Raw genomic sequence first — 14,719 nt, forward strand, 5'->3', positions numbered from 1 at the left:
GATAAATATTAATTAATTAATTAAGTTTTAGGTTATTTTATACTAAAATACCATATATTTGAGTCTTATACATTATTTAAGTGTCAAAAAACATATTTTATATTTTTTATAAAATAAAATAATTAATTTTAAAGTGAAAAAATTAATTAAAAATAATTTTAAAAATATAAATTCAGGTATTCGGGCCGCCTGAAGCCTGAAGGAATTCGGGCTGGACTTGGCTATTCAGGCTTCTCAGCCCGAATAAGCCTAGCTCGCCCGAATTCCCAACTCTATATAGAATGCTATAACATGTGGCATAGGAAATTCTTTTTTATTCAAATACCTAAAGAAGCATCTTATCATATGAAGGTCATGAATGTCATCAAAAACTACTCCATGTTAATCATATAGGAAGTTAATCAAAACTATGAGAGTTACATGCTTATTTATGAAACAAATGCCCTAAGATTGGCAATTATACATACATTAACAAAAAGAAGGCTAACAAGGCCTAATGGTATCTACTCACACCAAGCTATGCTTCTGATACTTCTCTGGCTAAATTCTTTCCTATAAAAATGTTAACCATAGGGAGTGAGACACAAAGGTCTTAGTAACAAAAATTAATATGCAATGATACATGTGATTATTTTACCATTTTTTTAAGTAGGCATATTAAAACATATTTCCAAACACAAAATGGAAACAATCTAAAGAAAATGCAAGACCATATCTTATATCTCTCCAAATACCATACCTACAACAAACCCAACCAAAGGTAAGTCAATCCAAGCTAATTACCTCTCATTGGGTCCAATGAGGGCATATCATATGGTAGGAACATCTCTAAACAAAATCCCTAAATAACAACAGTTCAAAACTTGACAAGTCATGCATATTTTAAGTATATTTGAACAATTTCATGCTTCCAAATACATGGTTTATACCAAACATAGTATATAAGTATAAGATAACACACTTGGAAATTTATTTCCAAACATTAACAGCATGCTTTTTGTAAAGTCCCACGAGACACCATAGATTTTACTAACACATATCACTAAGTTAAGCAAGGGAAAAGTACTAAACTCTACTTCTTGCTTTACTAACATGTGCTAGTACCAAAAGTTTGCAAACATTAATAGTTATTTTATTTTAAAAATGTGAGATTCTGACTTAAGTTAAAAAGACTTAACGTAGGTGCTAATGCACAAGGAAAACACTCAAAAAGACATAAACACCTTACCCTTAAGATAGGGATTAAAAATTTATTTTTCTCAAAAAGTACCATGTGTCGTGACATGTACAACATGCGCTGTGGTCATGCCGCCATGCATCGTGACACCTGTATCATATTTTTCTATCACAACAGCATTGCTAATACAAACTTCTGTCATGTGCCATTTTCACACATGATGTCTAATCAGATGATTCACCCACACATAACTTGTAGGACAAGCTAACTGTTGAACATGTTCAGACACGATCTAACAATCCGAACTCGATTTGAATACTCTGGTGCAAAAAGGAACTTTTCTTTTAAAAAAAGTGCCTTAAGCATTCAAATCTCATTCCTTACTTCATTAGACAACTTAGGGCTTTAAACCAAGTCCAAAAGGACTAAATACACCTGATTAACACATCATATCACATATAGTGTTTCATATACACAATTTGATCACTCAATGCCACCTTTTGCCTAGTGGGCTAACATGAGATTTCCATAATAATATGTATAAATAAAAACACTACCACGCATACATTTCTACTTTTCCATTCACATATACCTAACTTGCATGTATAAGGCTAAGTCTAGCAATATAGTTAAGGTTCACAATTAACACCTAATTTACACACACACATATATACACAATATCACAAAAACGCATATAGTATACTAGTGGAACAAGTTGACCGCTTTCAATTCTCAAATCTTGCTCCTTATCTCTAGCCTTACACAAGTACCTACACTCTAGGCACCACAAGCTAAAGAAATATCAATTATCACATGTTATGAGGCAAGATTTCACAAGATTAGATATATACATGCACTTGCTTATGATAACATCTAAGCCAACCCTTCATATTTATACACACTTCCACAAATGGCGAAGATGCTCTAAAGATGGTACAAGAGAGTCACCTCAAACAATATATACATGTTTGCTCCCTAGTTGGAAACATAAACACTATACACAAATATACATTCATTTACACTAGAATAGCATTACCATTTGTATACAAAAGTACTCTTCTTGTGTTTCCTTTCCTGTCCTCTTCAAACTCTCACCTGTAAATATGAAGTAACAAAGTGAGACAAAAGTCCTAGTAACCTGTATAAACCAAGTACAGATTAATAGGGAAAACTACACACAGGAGATAGAGTAACATCACTTTTGCAAATAAATATCGATATATATGTATATAATTAATAATGCAATGCATGAATATGTTCCACAAGCATCCACCAAACCTTTAGATCTCTCGACTAATCCTATAGGCTATACGCAGGACCTCTCTAGTCAGTCCAAGTATCCTAAGCATGCTTGTCGACTATGGTATACAAGGCATAGGCATCACACATGCCAAGGCCATGGTTTGCATATCTCCACAAGGTGAATTCCTACCTTCAATCATAATAAATGTTTATGCATTCTTGAGTCTCACTAGTAGATCAACATATACACTCTGGACTAGGACTTCCCATCCTTACACAAGCCAAGGCCACAAGCCTTTACTTTAGACCAAGGTATCACTTTCTCATGCACAATCATTTATCACTTTTACACTATAGCACATGCATTGCTTTTCACACACATCACATGTATCACTTTTTATATGCATCACATGTATCATGATTTACAAAAAAGCTACTTTATCAATTTAGAAATCTTGATAAAAGTAATTTACATAAGTAACTTGTAAATAATTTTACAAGCTAATAGATAAAAGGGTTTATCCAGCCACCTCATACCGTTTTTACCAAGGGTTACCATTTGCATTGAAGCACTTTATGGTAGATTTCCATTAATAACACCCAAATACTCAATCTACATAAACAAAGGTCCTTAGTTAGCTTCCAAACTCAATGCAAAACACTAAACTTGGCTAAGTCACATTACTTAGCACTTATATCTATCTCAAAAATACTTTTTAAACTCACTTTAACCCATTCATCCAATCCACACACCCTTAGGCCATTAAAATAGTCAAACCACTTCTCAACACACTACGTAAACATTTCTACCCTTTTTGAGCTTCTCACTTTAGGTCAAATGGAGCTTGTAACTCCAAGGCTCAACTATTAAACCCTAAATCAGTAGCACACTAGTGCAAAATAAATTTTTAACTACATAATTTTTGCCATAGTTTCAAAATAACTATGGTAATAATAACCCTAGTGGCAAATATGTAAATATGTGGAAAAATATTACTTTTATGGCCATAGTCCTCCATGAAACCTATCACCATAGTAAATATAAAACATCACTCTCCTAACCAATAAATTTTAATTAATTTTTTATCAGTCTAGTTTCTAATATATTAATTGTCTAAAATAAGACACGTTTATGACCCCAGGTTTGTTTGAAACCTGTGGTGATAATGCATGTTGCCTCACAATTACGGCCATAGGTTTAAGTTACATCTGTGGCCATAATGTTTAAATTTTTAAATTGTATTTATTTCATAAATATTAATTTTATTAATTATTTACTTTAATTTGAAAATTTAACATGTCATGTTTCTGATAAAATTGACAGTGTACGTTTATGGGCAAAGGTTTATTTGATATTTAATGGTTAACAATTATGGCCACAGGTTTACGTTAAACCTGTCACCATAATGTTTTAATTTTTAATTTATGATTTTTGCTTTATAAAATATTATTTTTGTTAATTATTTAGTTTAATTTGATTACTTAATATGTCTTGTTTTGGAAAAAATTTGTTGTGTACATTTATGGCCACAGGTTTTAAAGATACCTGTAGATATAAGCATGTAATGGTTAACAATTACGGCCACTGATGTATATGAAACTCGTTGCCATAATGTTTAGCTTTACTTTATTTTGAATATTTAATATTTTTTTGTTTCTGATAAAATTGATAGTGTACATTTATGGCCATAGGTTTGTTTGATATTTAATGCTTAACAATTATGGTCACAGGTTTATGTTAAACCTGTCGCCATAATGTTTTAATTTTATTTTATAATTTTTGCTTTATAAAATATTATTTTTGTTAATTATTTAGTTTAATGTGATTATTTAATATGTCTTGCTTTGGAAAAAATTTATTGTGTACATTTATGGCCACAGGTTTTAAAGACACCTGTGGATATAATGTAATGGTTAACAATTATGGCCACAAATGTACATGAAACCTGTTGCCATAATGTTTAAATTTTCTTTAATTTGAATATTTAATATTTAATATGTCTTGTTTATGATAAAATTGATAGTGTACATTTATGGTCATAGGTTTGTTTGATATTTAATGGTTAACAATTATGGCCACAGGTTTATGTTCAACTTGTTGCCATAATGTTTTAATTTTTATTTTATAATATTTGCTTTACAAAATATTAGTTTTTTTAATTATTTAGCTTAATTTGATTATTTAATATGCCTTGTTTTAAAAATTTATTGTCTACATTAATGGCCACAGGTTTTAAAGACACCTGTGGATATAATGCATGTAATGGTCAACAATTATGGCCATTGGTGTATATGAAACCTGTTGTCATAATGTTTAAATTTACTTTAATTTGAATATTTAATTTGTCTCAAATCTGTGGCCATAATGAAGGTTTCTCTCATCAATCATGGCCACAAGTTTAAAACTTGTGGCCATAATTGTAATTATAGTAATAGTTTTGTTTTCAAACCGTTGCTATAATTGTCCTATTTACCCTACTTTTTCCAGTAAATCAGTTCGACCTTTCTCGAATAAATTAGTTCACATGTCATCCACACTCTTTCTCCCTCAGCTTGCATTTTTGCGGTCATCCACGACTCGCAAATCCATCCATCTTCTTCTGTGTTAGCTCGCACTCGTCTCCCTATAGCTCCTGATGCCTCCTTCTACCTTAGCTTGCGTCCCACAGCTCGCGTAGCTACCATTTTTTTCACCTCCAGCTCCTGCCATCTCCTCCCCCAGCTTCTGCCTCCCACAGCTCCCACATCTTTGGAGCTCCCTTTGTCAAATTCTCCCTTAGCTCGTGCTTTCATTTCCATTGGCCACAACTCTGCCCATAGCTCTTCCTCCACTCGCTTGCTGCAGGGCACCTTCAGCGTCCAGATATATATTTTTTGAATTAATTTTTGCATTTGATCTGGTCAAATTTTCTTGTTTTGTTTTCTTCTCCAGCTATATTACTTATTCTTTTAGCTTAGAAAAACAAATTTTGTTCTATTTTTTATTTTCTTTTCTCATTATATATATTTTATTTTTTTGGTTATTTGTTGGGATAATTTTTGGGCACCCATTATCATAGATTTCTATTTAATGATTATTCATTAAAAATTGTATGATTGATATTTATATGCGATAACTTGAACTTTTTTTAATTGGAATTGATAATTCCATTGATATGTTCTAAAATTGAAGGGGTTTAATGCCTTGTAAATCTCAATTTATAAGTCGTTATGCTGCTAATTTTTTTAAATTTTAAATCATAAATTATTTGTTAATATTTGAATTAGGTAATTATGAATCGTAATTGAATAGATACCTTATGAACAAGTGATGAATATAAGATAGGGGTAGATCAATTTTTGGAGTTTGTAAAGAACAATGTTCATAATAACAAAGGATTATCCTATTGTCCTTGTGTCAAGTGTTTGAATGGGTTGTGATAAAGTCCTATGGATATTAAAAATCATCTAATTTGTTTCGGGTTCTACAAAGCATACACACAGTGGGTCTTACATAGTGAATCTAGAAAATACTATATATTGGTTTTGTTCGCTACAATGGCAAGTAAGTGACGATATGAAGTTATTGATTGAATCGTAAGTTTTTGAATAATTCTGTTTTGTGTTAATATTAATATATATTTATTATTTTATAAGTGCATATATTTAATAAATAGATCTTTTAACGTTGTATTGGAGGTTTGTGGAAATGGTGAACAAGAAGAAGACTAAAATCAAGTTGGTGAGTCTGCATGTAAGTATTTCATATTTATTTTCTAATTAGAATAAAGATTATATTATAGGTTTTATGAATTTAATTATTTTTATTTTTTGATAGTGTCATCAACAATCAAGAAATGTAGAGTGTGGTTATTATGTGATGCTTTTTATATATGAAATCATGACTAATAAAGGTATTTTTCACTCATTTGATCAGGTAATAATTTGTTAATAATGATTTAAATTTTAGAGTGTGCACTATGCTTGAGTTATTATTCATACATATATTGTTATTGAATTTGTAGCATATCAAAAGTTTTGAGCCATATACTAAGTAGGAACTGAGACACATACACAATATTTGGTCTGGTTTCTTCCTAGAATTAACAAGATTATAGTTTAGATGTTTTATAGATAGTTGTATTGGAAATGTAGACTTTTAGTTGATATATTTGTATTGGTACTAGTTTTTGGAGCTTTTTTTTATATATTTATGTAAGTTTTGTAAGTAAAGGATGCATGAATATGAAAAGGTGGGTTTTAAGAAAAAATAAGTTATAGCCACAGTTATTGACCATAATTGTCATTATAATTGGATTCACACACCAATTACAGCCACAAGTTCAGTAAATAATTGTGGTTGTAATTTGCTATTCGCACCAATTATAACCACAGTCCAAGATATGGCATGTGGCCATAATTATCTATTACGGCCCAATGTCCAAATCTAACCTGTGGCAATATTTACTTTATTTTAGCCACAGTTTTACTATAACTTGTGGCAAAAAATCTTCTATTACAACTACACTCATTTCTACCACACCCTTTTGTGTTATGAAAATAGGTTGTTAACTATGGCAAAAATTGCTTTTTGCACTAGTGGCAAAACCTTAGCTTCAGATCCTATAGCCCTTCCACAACTATTTACTTAGAATTTAACCCCTTAAAGCTCCTGATTCAATTTCTTTATATTTAAGCCCCAAATAGATTAGGGCAAAATAGGAGCACAAGGCAATATAAAATGTAATTCCCTTTTGAACATTACTATTTACACGCCATCACACTCAACATTACCGTTTAAAATAAAAGAATTAGAAAACATTGAAGGTTTGGGATGCTAACTTAAAATACTTGAAAACCGTTTCAAATTTGTTCAAAATATGTATTATTACATAGCAGAAGAATCAAAATCAATCACACCAAGTATTTTACACCAAAAAAATGAAAAAAAATGAAAAAATTCTCTTCCAATTTGATTTGGAATATATTTGAATATTTTAGATATATTAAGATATATTAAATTTTAAGATATATTAAATTCAAATATATTAATATATATTAATATATTTAATAATATATTTAATATATTTAATATTTATTTCATTTTTTTCATTTTTTCTTTTATTTTTATAAAAGAAATAAAATAATAAGATATTGAAAAAGATAGCAGAAGCAAAATGTAACATTCTGAATTTTAATTCGAGGAACTAGTTGCTAATCTAGGGGTAAATTAGTAATTAATGGGTTGATTGTGGTTTGGGTGTTTGAGTTAATGTTTTGTATTGTTTGAATGTTATATTAATAAGATTGAAGGGTAGAACGATAATGCAAGGCATAATGCACGAGTACAAGTGAGATTGGACTCACTTTGCCTTGCGTCACGATGGAAGTTGCGTGCACCATGGCATATTATCCAGGAATCATGCAAAACTGATGTGATTAGCTCATGAAATCAGAAGAGGAAGTGTGAAAAATGCATCTAGAGGGGTAGAGAAGCTCGGCTCTATTAAGGCAAGCGATATCTAGAGCTCGAGAATCTACTTTGATTGGTAACTTGTTGGATAAGTATCACTCAATCTCAAGCTTCATTTCTACCTCATTTTTATTGAATTTTATCAATTGAAAAATTGAATCATGAAGTTTTAAGGTGTTGTAATCTAAAAGAAAGTGTTAAAATGGGCTATCGAATATAAAACTAAGGTTTTGTGATTAGTATGGAGTTGAATGGTTGAGCTCTGAGAGTTTAAGCTCAAAATAGCTTAAAAGTTAGGTTAATATTAGGATTTTGGTTGAATAAATGAGTTAGGAGGTTGTTATGGTCGTTTGAATAGCCTATAGGGCTAATGACTATAAATAATAGATAAGTGAATTCAAAAGGGTTCAATTGAACTGTTTCATGTGTTAAGGGATTCAGTTTAGCTGAATTGATACCTATGTTAAGTGTTAAGAATTGACTGAGAGGTACTGTATTGTGTAGATTGAGCACTTATAACATTGCTGGTAAGAATCTATGCCCCTAGGAGCTTAGTGTGATTGGTAACCCTTAGTACAAGGATTAAAGGTAATTAGATTAACCTTTTTACTTGTTTAGTTGTGAAATTATTTACAAGTATTTTTATATAACTTTGTGCATTGTATTTTGAACTACTAGATTAGCAGCATTATGAAAGAATATACATGCAGGCGTGTGAGTATTGACTGAAATGAATTTGAGATGGCATGTGTATTGACATGCATTGCATTCACAAGAATACCCTAGATTATGGTAGGGGGACACAACCCTACTGTGAAGAGGTTCAGGAAGTCTTGATGATCTAGAATATAGAGCTTAACTCTACCATGATGGACCTAGGAGAAGAATCTTGATGATCTAGAGTGTAGAGTTTGACTACACCATGATAGACCTAGGATATTGAATTTAGGACATTGAATGATCCACAAGGTTACCTTAGACTAGGGTAAAGAGTCGTGGTCTAACTCAGTATAAGGCTAGGAAGTCTTGATAATCCAAAGCGTAAATTTTAACTCTGCCATGACAAACCTAGGAGACCACCCATACACAAAGAGGATTACTTGGTCTGCATAGTAGTATGGTAAGCCTTGTTCCTTGTGACTAAAACTCGTAATTCGAGCGTAGAGATTACTCCACTAGGTGGAACCAGGAATGTATTGCATGAGCATAACAAGAAGGAATGTATACACATGCTACTTTATTGCTTGTTTATGATTTTTCTTACTAACAAATAATTGGGGTTACCTTCAAGTGACTGAGATGTATATCCCACTCTGTTACTTTTGAACATAGGTGAAGAGAGTACGAGAAGGCTGGGAAAGGAAGCAAGGAAAGAGTATTTTCATTTTGGTAGTGGTATGACTACCATTAGTGTAAATGAATGTATAATGTGTTGATAGAGTTAAGTTGATAACTAAGATGCATAAGTGTATGCGAATATGAGAAAGTGAATTGTGTTGTGAAAACTTGCTTGTATATATATATAGTGTTGCATTATGTCAAGAGTGCCCCAGTAGAGGATATGTGGATAGGCTTAAATATGAAACAAACAAGTAAACGTTGTTTTGTAACTTGTTCCAGTTTTTTATATGTGAATTGATATGATGACTATGTGTTGAATGTGAATTGTGTTGTTATATGAGAACTTGACACAAATGGTGAGGCGAAGCCCCATTTAAAAAAGTCAAGTACACTTGTGATTCCCAACCATATGGTAAGGCAGAGCCCTATATGCAAGAGTCGGAGGGTTGAAAGTGAAACAAGTCTAGTTGTATATATAAATATATGTTGTATATGTGTATTCCTCATATAAGTCTACCATTGTGTAATGTGGTATTGAGAAGGTAAAATGGGCTATTTGATATAACACAATTGTTACCCACTTTTATTTATCAATTAAGACCTTTTTATTAATGATTTATCACCTCAAAGTTCACACGTTGCATTAGATTTGAAATTTTGCCTAAGTTTCTAGATTTAATGCATTAGGGGCATTTTGGTCTAAAAAATAAACTTTTGAGAAAATATACAAGAAAATTTGATAAAGTGAATTTTATGTCCAATTGATGAGTGGTGAAATTATATTTTGAGAATTCATTTTAGTTTGGGAGTAATAAATAAAAAGTCAAAACTTTCTTAAAGTCTTAGTTTGACCTAATTTTCGGTTTGGTTTGACCTAATTTTCAGTTTTCCTTTGTGTGAAAATTTATATATAATTTTGTACAGCCTAAAACATGATTATTTTAATTAATTCTCCCTTCTAATTATGAATTTAATTATGGACATTAATTAAAATTTATTATATCACATGCTATTTAATTAAATTATGTGATTTATGTAACATAGGTGGCATGTGACTTGTGCATCAATTGGGCAATTGAGGTCAACACTCCTTAAGGTCAAAGCTAATGGTTTGCCGTGAATTAGGCTTTATTTGGGGATTAAATTAGCTTGAAAATGTGGATGACACATTGGAAATTGCACACACATTGGAATCATTGGAATCATCTACCAACTAATAGGAGGTTGCCACCTTGCAAGTATGACAAGGCTCCCATTTTCTTTTTTATTTTCCTTTCCTTTTTTCTAACTAAGCTTCAACTGATAGGAAAGAGAATAATCATGCCAATTTCACCAAGAATTTAGATCCAACACTCATCTTATTCATCTTCCACATTTTCTCTCTTTTGTTCATAGTGCTCTTCATTTTCTCTCTTTTGTTCTTCATTTTCCATCACCTTAACCTCCATTTTCAGCCACCAAACTTCCACAAAACTCATACCATTCTTCTCCTCTCTTCATTTTTGTTCCATCCCTTTCTATTTCACAAGGTTTTAAGCTCATTTTCTTCATCCCAAATTCTATGAATTTCAGTCAACAAGTTTCCAACCTAGGGTTCTTGAAGATGATGAAGATTGGCTAAGTTTCTTGGTGGAATTCTAGAGAGATGAAGATAGAGGATGAGTCTTGTGCTTCAATATAGCTAAATTCTTTTATTTCCTATCCTCTTCTCTTTTTATTAAATGATTAGATTCCTTAATCTAGGGTTTGATCATTGATAGGGATTTAGTTGCTCATCCTTAAAATTAAACTAAAGCCGACCTTAATGCAATATAGGGTCAACCCTAGGTCATCTCCTAAGAAATAATTTTAAGTTTAATTGAAAGTTATCTAGTGAAATAAATCAACCAAAGTTTGTAGTAATATTAGGCCAAATGAAATTTTCATCTTCCCAATCTTATACAAGGCCAAATTCATAATGCACTTCACACATTTGTCATATCTTCACACAATACCCTCCATCCACTAGCACATATTATCGTTTCATCACATACACACATATACACAAGGCTAGGGACCTAAAACCAGCAAACACAATATTCATCCCATTAGGCACATGTCTCGAATCATAAGGCAACTTACACACATTCATAACTAACAACATACAAGTTCATTACACCAAATTCTTATAAAGGCTTTAATGAGAGATCTTAACTCAGCCAATGTCTTTACCCTTTGAACCACTAATGCTATAACCTAAAAAATATAAATAACCATGGGTGAGATAAAAATCTCAACAACCAATATTGTTCATTCATGTATATTAACACAAACAACCGTGTCAAAGTAATAAAAACCATAGTATAGCATATGTATGTATTATAACATAGCTTAAATAACCACTTTCACATATATATCATTTTCACACACTTTTACACCTTAGCATGAACATCTATCCACCGATCCTCTAAAGCTCCCCAACATGAAACTATAAGCTCTATTGGATCAATCACTTGTTGACCTAAGCACACTTTCGATGGTAGAAATACCTAGCTAAAGGTAATCTAACCCACCTATAGTCTATGGTTTCTCTCATTTCACAGACTTGTGATAAAGACATTATTGACTCATAACTGCACCCTAATAGGCACTAAGGAGTTGCCAGACTGCCTGGATGTCCTATGGTAACAGTCCCAATATATGCTATATAGGATTACCTATGATACCATCCCGCAATATGCTGCACCAGATGTCCCATAGTGCCAGTCCGACCATATGAATTTTTTCACTCACACCTCTGTATACACACATATCCCCGCATATCCTGGGTGGACTCTTACCCCTTATGATCATACTTTCCACACAACTTTCAATGCTTTCTTTCCACAATTTCCACCATATATATATATATATACATATATATCAAACAAAGCTTAGAAATCATTAAATTTTATTTCAAAATTCAATTTCATGCTAAAAGCATTTACAATGCTCAATCATGCATAAAGCTCATAAAACAACAATTTCATATTTACTCTTACACAGTTATAACTGTTAATAAACATAATAAACTATATAGTTACCTCAACCTTTCTGTTCAATAGAAAGGGTTACCCATATTCCAATAACCCTATTCAAGCTCTTTTTGTAATTCACATGTCACATGCTAGAATCGACACAATTTAGGCACCCAGTGTTAATAACTTTATTGACAAAAGGTGCCATTTACCATAACTAAACATCAAACCACTATCACTTCCATAATTCACATTTGTTCACGTATATCACAATCAATTACCCCTTAAAACAAGCTTTAACTCCCTCACAAACACATTCTCTTACTACTCTCTCTAGATTAGGGCAAATTGTGCCTATAACATTAAAGCTTTATCATTTTGGCTCAAACCAGTCTCAAAGTACTAGTTTACTTCTGGAGAACCTTTCTATTACTATAGGGTAAGAAATTAACCCCTTAAAACTTTCAAATTCAATTTATCACTAGTTAAAACTAAGAGAAAATAAGGTAAAATCAGAGGTTAAGGCAGTACGAGACTTACCCGATAAATAATAGGTCAAAAATGCCATCCTTACTCCCAAAACTCAATGCCCTAGTGAAGCCCTCACTCTTTTCCACACTAGATCTCCCTTTTCTCCTCTTTCCTTCGATTTCACAAGTTGCTCCATGTTCTAATTGATCATAATTCTATTCCATGAGTCATGGTGCATCTATCCTCTGCCATAGTACATGGCACAATAAGGGAAATTCTCATAGCACTCACACACTTTAGCACAAAACCTCATTCTTCCTCTTATATCTATTCATATAATATTCCAAGAAGTCAATATAACATTTCACTATCTAGAACCCTAACCCCACATTAAATTACTAATTCAACTCCTAATCATTCATTAACACAGGATTAGAAATTTAGGATGTTACAATTGGAGCAGTGATTCTATCTGTTAGTGCATTTTCTTATGAGTGATTGGTATAATTATGCGTGATTTTGCACTGAAGAAGTTTTAGAATATTGAATATGATGAATCAAGCGTGAAAACCTTGTCTTTTCATGCATGGTTTTGCACTTCGAAATAACCATTCAGTTTTATATGCCAAAACTCATGTGTTACCTCATTTCTCTCTTGTGTGATTTAGCACTTATGAATATTCATTCAATTCCGTGTGCTAAAACTCATGTAGTACCTCATTTCTCTCTTGTGTGGTTTAGCACTTTTGAATATTCATTCAGTTCTATGTGCTAAAATTTATGAGTGCACTATTAGGTCTCATGCATGGTTTGCACATAAGAAACTATCATCAATTCTGTATGACAAACCACATGTGGAACCTCTACTCTCTCATGCATGAAATGGTTTGCGGAATGCCAATGTCATTTTATGTGATCAAAACTCACATGGAACCAGAATGATATCACGCATGAAATTGCAAGCATTAATGCATAAACTTGTTTGATGCATATTCACATGTGGAACAATACATAACTCAAGCAAGATTTTACATGATCAAGAGATATAGACTTGTGAATCAATGATCATATATATAAACAATTTTATCTTGGCTTGAGAAGATTTAAGACTTAACAAACCAAAGTGTGATTGTTTAACAAGTGAAAAATCATGCATGGCTACTATCAGTATCACACGTGGTTTTACAATTTGTCATAATACAATGAAGCCCAAATGCTAAAACTTACATGGACAATAAAGCCTTTCACGTGTGGTTTTGCATGCAAAACCAAAGCTTAAGGCATCACATGACACAAGTGCCTAATCACACGTGAATCACTTCTTCATACTCACGTGATCTAGCAGTCAGTATGCCTAACGTGCAAAAACTCATAAATAACCTGCAGAATCATATGTGGTTCTATCATTCACCATACAAATAGCTTTTATGGAAATCAACATGCAAAAAGGACATTGTTTGCAAGCTTTAACTTACTTAGATAAGTCTTAATGCATATAAAAGAGACACATGATGCATTCATTCAAAGATTATGAAAATTGATTAAGCTCTCTAAGTTTTCACATTGAATCTAAGAGAATTAAAGTAACTTATCCTAAAATTCTTCCTCTTCTCTTGATTCTTCATGCTCTATAGGTTTTTTCTTCATCCATGATTCTTTATATCTGCACACATAACAAATATCTCTTCTCTTAGTTTTGTAATCATCAAAACACATGATCCAACTGACCTAGCTCTTTGAATGAATACTTTAATACTTTGAGATGTAGTAATTTTTAGGATTGAATTGGTGTAAAGTGAACATTCTTTTACCTTGAATTATAATTCGAGTAGCACATTACCCTTTCATAGAAGAAGCCAGACACTTATGTGTGATTGGTTTCTTAGTGATGTTACCTCTAGAATTTATTTTACTTCTTATTTAAGGCCATATTTCTTGCACTTGCTTGATGGAAGATGATAGATGGCATTTATAAAAATAGCCAAGAGTCAAAAAAACCAACCCATTTCTATTAATTATCTTTTGTTAGCTACTTTGAGC

The 14,719-nt window shown here is 32.0% G+C and overlaps 1 long non-coding RNA gene across 1 annotated transcript; it reads left to right on the forward strand.

Moving 5' to 3' along the window:
- The first annotated feature begins 4,926 nt into the window (after positions 1-4,926).
- LOC129315211 (uncharacterized) lies at positions 4,927-9,536 on the forward strand. Its single transcript, XR_008594417.1, has 2 exons — positions 4,927-6,152; positions 9,204-9,536. It is a non-coding gene; the product is annotated as an uncharacterized LOC129315211 (long non-coding RNA).
- Positions 9,537-14,719: the final 5,183 nt, after the last annotated feature.

Source organism: Prosopis cineraria, unplaced genomic scaffold, assembly GCF_029017545.1.
Source record: "Prosopis cineraria cultivar Desert tree isolate PC_DT_omini unplaced genomic scaffold, ASM2901754v1 PC7, whole genome shotgun sequence".
Lineage (NCBI taxonomy): Eukaryota > Viridiplantae > Streptophyta > Magnoliopsida > Fabales > Fabaceae > Prosopis > Prosopis cineraria.